This window comes from Eulemur rufifrons, chromosome 1, assembly GCF_041146395.1.
Source record: "Eulemur rufifrons isolate Redbay chromosome 1, OSU_ERuf_1, whole genome shotgun sequence".
NCBI lineage: Eukaryota > Metazoa > Chordata > Mammalia > Primates > Lemuridae > Eulemur > Eulemur rufifrons.
The window spans coordinates 12,976,761-12,982,369 of record NC_090983.1 but is presented as its reverse complement, the minus strand read 5'-3'; the positions used below and the strand labels follow the sequence as shown (position 1 = coordinate 12,982,369).

Genomic DNA, 5,609 nt, shown 5'->3' with positions numbered 1-5,609 from the left:
ACGAACTCGTAGATCTCAACCACGATCAGGCCACAGAAGCAATTGGGTCTAAAGGCTCCATGGCCAGTGGGCCAAAGACTGGACATGGCTTCTCCCTGGGACCCCAGCAACGCTGCCCACCTCTGCCCCACCCTAAAGAAGTCTGCTTTCCAGCGTGTGAGCATCAAAAGTCCAGGTGAAAATACATGATTGGCCACGTCTCTTTTGTGAGCCTAAGTCAGGGGAAATGGGGCTGAGACATCTTCCAGGTGAGCTCTGCCTCCCACTGAGATTCCTATGGGGAAATTTCCTAAACATAAATTAATCTGTAATTATCTACTGTGTCTTCTCTTGGGGTGACGCAGAGAAAACAAAAGGGCTAGGAGAGTCCCCCACAGTATTTCATATTGTGTTACAACAGTGCCCTCTAGTGACAGGCTTATGACAGGGTAAAAAACAAGGTAAATATTGACACGCCCAGTAAAAAGTCCTACTGAAATTGAGTCTTGCTTAATTTTGTGAATTAGACCTTTGCACAAAGCAAGAGAAAATTCTAAAATGCAACTGCAATCCTGTGAGAGCGATATAAAAAGGACCATGGCTTATAATGGATGTTTGCTTGAATCAACACCAGAACCCAACCATACTGGTACCTTGATCTCAGACTTCCAGCCTCCAGAACTGCGAGACATAAATGTCTGCTTTTTAAGCCACCCACTCTGTAGTACTCGTTAACAGCTGCCCAAAGTGACTAAGACAATTTCTTACCCCCTAATGTCCAGAGAATGGAAGCGTCTTCCATGCTCTTGTCCCTTGCTGTGCATTTGTTGAACAAACTATTTGTAAAAGCACCTACTCTAGGTGTTGGGCGCTAGGGCTGCTTTAATAAGGCCTCAGCTGGTCAGGTCTCCTGCAGCAGGGCTTTTAACCTGAAACCTAAATGACAGCAAGGAGTCTGGGGCAGAGTGTGCCCCAGGCAGACGGAACAAGTGGGGCATGCTTGGGGAGCAGAAGGGAAACAAGGGTGGCATCCCAGTGGTTCGGGCACATAGCGTGGAGGCAGTTCAGGACAATGCTGAAGCTTGGATAACTCCTTCTTGCACCCCCTTTCCAGGGGCAGGATGCTGGAGTGGTTAGAAGCACAGACTCCAGGTTCACACTCAGGATTCTAATCCTGACTGTGCCACTTACTTATTGTGCAATCCAGGATGAGCCTCCAGACCTCTCTGTGCCTCAACTTCCTCTTCTGTAAAATGGGCTAATTACTACACCTACCTCACAGCATTGCTGTGAAGATCAAATGCTTAGGAGGGTGCCTCACAGACAGGAATTGCCAGACAGGTTCGCCGTCATTAGCAGCTCAGATTTGGTATCATTGTCCCTCTTTAGAATTATTGTCCTTAAAAGATTCAGCTTAGAAACATCTCTGGCAGAACTGGGATTTGTGAAAACTATACTTTTCTTCTCACACTAAGCAGAGACCTTGTTGTGTTTTCAATGGCCTAGGTACATTCTCTAAAATAGTAAGGCTTTTCAAATGATTATATTTGAAAATAAAATTTAGTGGAATCAAGTTTTTAATAACATAAACCCTAATTATGTGCCCTGGGGGCCATAAGCACCTCTCACCCTCCCTATTCCCTGAGACAAAACAATATTGGAATTAGGCCAATTAACAGCCCTAGAATGGCCTCTAAATGTTCAAGTGAAAGGAAGAGTCACATGTCTCTCACTTTAAGTCAAAAGCTAGAAATGATTAAGCTTAATGAGAAAGGTATTTCAAAAGTGGAGATAGGCCAAAAGTTAGCCAAATTGCGAATGCAAAGGAAAAGTTTTAGAAGGGAATTAAAAGTGTTACTCCAGCAAACACACAAATGATATGAAAGCAAAACAGCCGTGTTGCTGATGTGGAGAAAGTTTGCATGGTCTGGCTACAAGATCAAACCACCTGTAACATTCCCTTAAACCAAAGCCTAATCCAGAGAAAGGCCCTAACTCTTGAATTCTGTAAAGGCTGAGAGAGGGGAGGAAGCTGCAGAAGAAAAGATTGAAGCTAGCAGAGGTTGGTTTCGGAGGTTTAAGAAAAGAAGCCATTTCCTTAACATAAAAGTGCAAGGTGAAGCAGCAAGTGTTGGTTTAGAAGCTGCAGCAGGTTATCCAGAAGATAACTTGTTAGGATAACTAGTTAAGATCATTGATGAAGGCAGATTCACTAAACAACAAATTTTCCATGTCGACAGAACAGCCTTCTATTGGAAGGAGATGCCATCTGGGACTTTGCATAGCTAGAGAGAAGTCCACTCCTGGCTTCCAAACTTTACTGACTCTCCTGTTAGGGGCAACTGCAGCTGGTGACCTTGAGTGGTACCCAGTGCTCGTTTACCATTCTGAAAATCCTGAGGCCCCTCAGATTGATGCTAAATCTACTCTGCCTGTGTTCTATAGATAAAACAACAAAGCCTGGATGACAGCACATCTGTTTATAGCATGGTTTACTGAATATTTTAAGCCCACTGTTGAGACTTACTCTCGGGGAAAAAAAAAAAATTCTTTCCAAAATATGAATGGTCATTGACAATGTTCCCGGTCGCCTAAGAGCTCTGGTGGAGATGTGTAAGGAGATGAATGTTGTTTTCATGCCTGCTAACTCAATAGCCATTCTGCAGCCCATACCAAGGAGTGATTTCAACTTTCAAGTCTTATTATTTAAAAGATACATTTTGTAAGGCTACAGCTGCCATGGACAGTGATTCCTCTGATAGATCTGGGCAAAGTAAATTGAAAATCATCTGGAAAGGATTCTTTTTCTAGATGCTATTAAGGACATTCCTGATTCATGGAAGAGGTCAAAATATCAACATTGACAGGAGTTCGGAAGATGTTGATTCCAACCCTCATGGATGACTTTGATGGGTTTAAGACTTAAGTGGAGGAAGTAACTGTAGATGTAGTGTAAATAGTAAGAGAACTAGATTTAGAAGTAGAGCCCGAAGATGTGATTGAGTTGCTGCAATGTCATGATCAAACTTGAACAGATGAGGAGTTGCTTCTTATAGATGAGCAAATAGTGTTACAGCTCTTTTAGAATTTGTCTAGCAGGTTTTCCAGTCCTTACCAGAGGACCCCTCACCACCACGAAAAAAAAAGATGAGCAAATAAAGTGGTTCCCTGGGGTGAAATCTACTCCTGGTGAAGATGCTGTGAACATTGTTGAAATAACAATAAAAGATTTAAAATATTACATAAGCTTAGTTGATAAAGCAGCAGCAGAGTTTGAGAGAATTGACTCCAATTTTGAAAGAAGTTCTGTAGGTAAAATGCTATCTAACATTATTGCATGCTAGAGAGAAATCTGTTGTCAAAGGAAGAATCAATCAATGCAGGAAACTTCATTGTTGGCTTATTTTTTTGAATTGCAACAGGCACCCCACCCTTCAGCAACCACCACCCTGGTCAGTCCACAGGCATCAACATAGAGGCAACACCTTTCTCCAGCAAAAAGATTACAATTTAGTTAAGGCTCAGATGATTATTAGTTAGCATGTTTTAACAATAAAATATTTTTAATTAAGGTACATACATATTTTTAGACATAATGCACAGATAATAGAACTCAGTATAGTGTAAACATAAGTTTTGTTTTTTTTGTTTTTTTTTATTCTTTTTTTTTGCTATTGTACAGCATTCCAATGTATTTTTTTTTCAAGTTAAAAACAATAGTTTCATATTTTTTTCCCCACCCCCCCTTTCCCGAGTCAGCACCTTCAAGTGTTACCACTCCCCAAACGGTGCGCAATGCACTCATTGTGTAGGCATACCCCCATCCCCTCCCCCACCCCCCACCTCAGTCTGATGTCCAATTGGTGTCATTCCCAGATTTGTATTTAGGTGATGATCAGGGAAACCAATTTTCTGGTGAGTACATGTGATGCTTTAAACATAAGTTTTATATGCACTGGGAAACCAAAATTTCATGTGACTTTATCTGAGATATTCCCTTTTTTGTAGTGGTCTGGGACCAAACCCACAATATCTCCAAGGTATGTTTGTATATAAAAAAATAAAATGTTTTGATCATCAGGAAACTCATATTTAAAAAGTGACACCTTATGCATCTTAGGAAATACAGTATAATTATAATTAAGTCTCATTAACTTGATAAATTGGGTTAAGCTAATTCATGGTTTCTCCTTGTCCCGTACAATCTCTATTGAACTTTAGGATTTATTTGATTACTTGTTACACATAATTTTCCTCTTACCTATAGAAATATAAACAAATGGCACACATAATAAAAATGTTAGAAAGGTGGATTGTTAATTGTCTCATTGATTTTACTAAAAATTGTTTCACCAAAAATCCTTTATTATCATGATATTTTTAAGCTGTGGGTTTGAAGAACCAATTGTATTAATAATACAATATAATATAAAATATAACACAATAATAAAATATCTCACACATTTATAGTGCTTAATAATATTCAAATGCTTTCATATACATAATCTTGATTCTCCTGAGGACTTTTTATTACAGTAGATAAGGCAACAGAGGGTCAAAGAGCCTGACATGTTCAAGGCCTCATAAATAGTAAATTTAAAAGCTGAAATCAAAATCTGGGCCTCCCCCACCCAGTCCACTGGATTTCCATCCCATCATATCGTAAATTGAATTCCTATGTCGAGTAGGAGAGAGTAGGTGACATTTTAAGAGTATATTATTTTACATGTCAATTTTGTAAAGGCACTCATTAAAATTTCTCAATATTCTTTATAATTTTCATGCACTTATATTCTTACCCATGTATTATGTTAAGGAAATTTAGATAACATTTAAAAAAATAGAGTGGAAATTTCAAAACTTCTCCCTGCTGTGCTTTTCAAGGTAGTTCAACAGTTTAATTTATGTAAGACTTTCATTTTTTTAATTCATTATAGAAAACCATACCAAAATTATATTCCTTATTCCACTTTCTAAGACCAAATTTTAATGTAGGGGAGAGAGAGGAAATGGGAATGACATAAGAACCGGAAAAAAAAAATCAATTTAGAAGTCTTGTCTTTGTTCATTTGCAATTCTCCTTCATTTCTGTCCCTTCACTTCCACAAGATTTGTCTTTTGGCTTGAACTCACCTTTCTTTCTCTCCAGTTGTGTGTACAAAGTATTGAGGTCTCCAAGAGATCCAGCTAAATCAGCATTTACATTCTTGTGTAACATCTGTCCTGAAGAATGAGGTTCATTGAGTGAAATAACCTTATAAATTAACTGAAACACACAGACCTCAGATTTTTTAAAAATGTTTATATAGATCTAACCCCAAAATTCAGCATATGGACAACTGAGAATTTGTCCATTATGATTATAATTGCAATTTGTAATATGCCCAGTCTCCATCTGCAGGTCATGGATGCTTACTACATCATTACGGGCAACCGTGGGCCTCAACTGTAGAAGTTCTTAGAAGAATCTTCGGACTTCAGTGTCTTTTTAAGAGTTGATAGAATGGATTTATCACAGTGGTGAAGCCAGAAATACTTTTCGGGTTTGATGCCACAGAATGTATATATACAATGCCTTATTCAAACATGGGCATTCAATAAATATTTATTGAGTGAATACAGAATGAATG

At 38.7% G+C, this 5,609-nt stretch overlaps 1 non-coding gene across 1 annotated transcript; it reads left to right on the top strand.

Moving 5' to 3' along the window:
• The first annotated feature begins 3,044 nt into the window (after nucleotides 1-3,044).
• On the top strand, nucleotides 3,045-3,106 carry LOC138387981 (U7 small nuclear RNA). Its single transcript, XR_011234024.1, has one exon. It is a non-coding gene; the product is annotated as a U7 small nuclear RNA (small nuclear RNA).
• The last annotated feature ends 2,503 nt before the right edge of the window (nucleotides 3,107-5,609 follow it).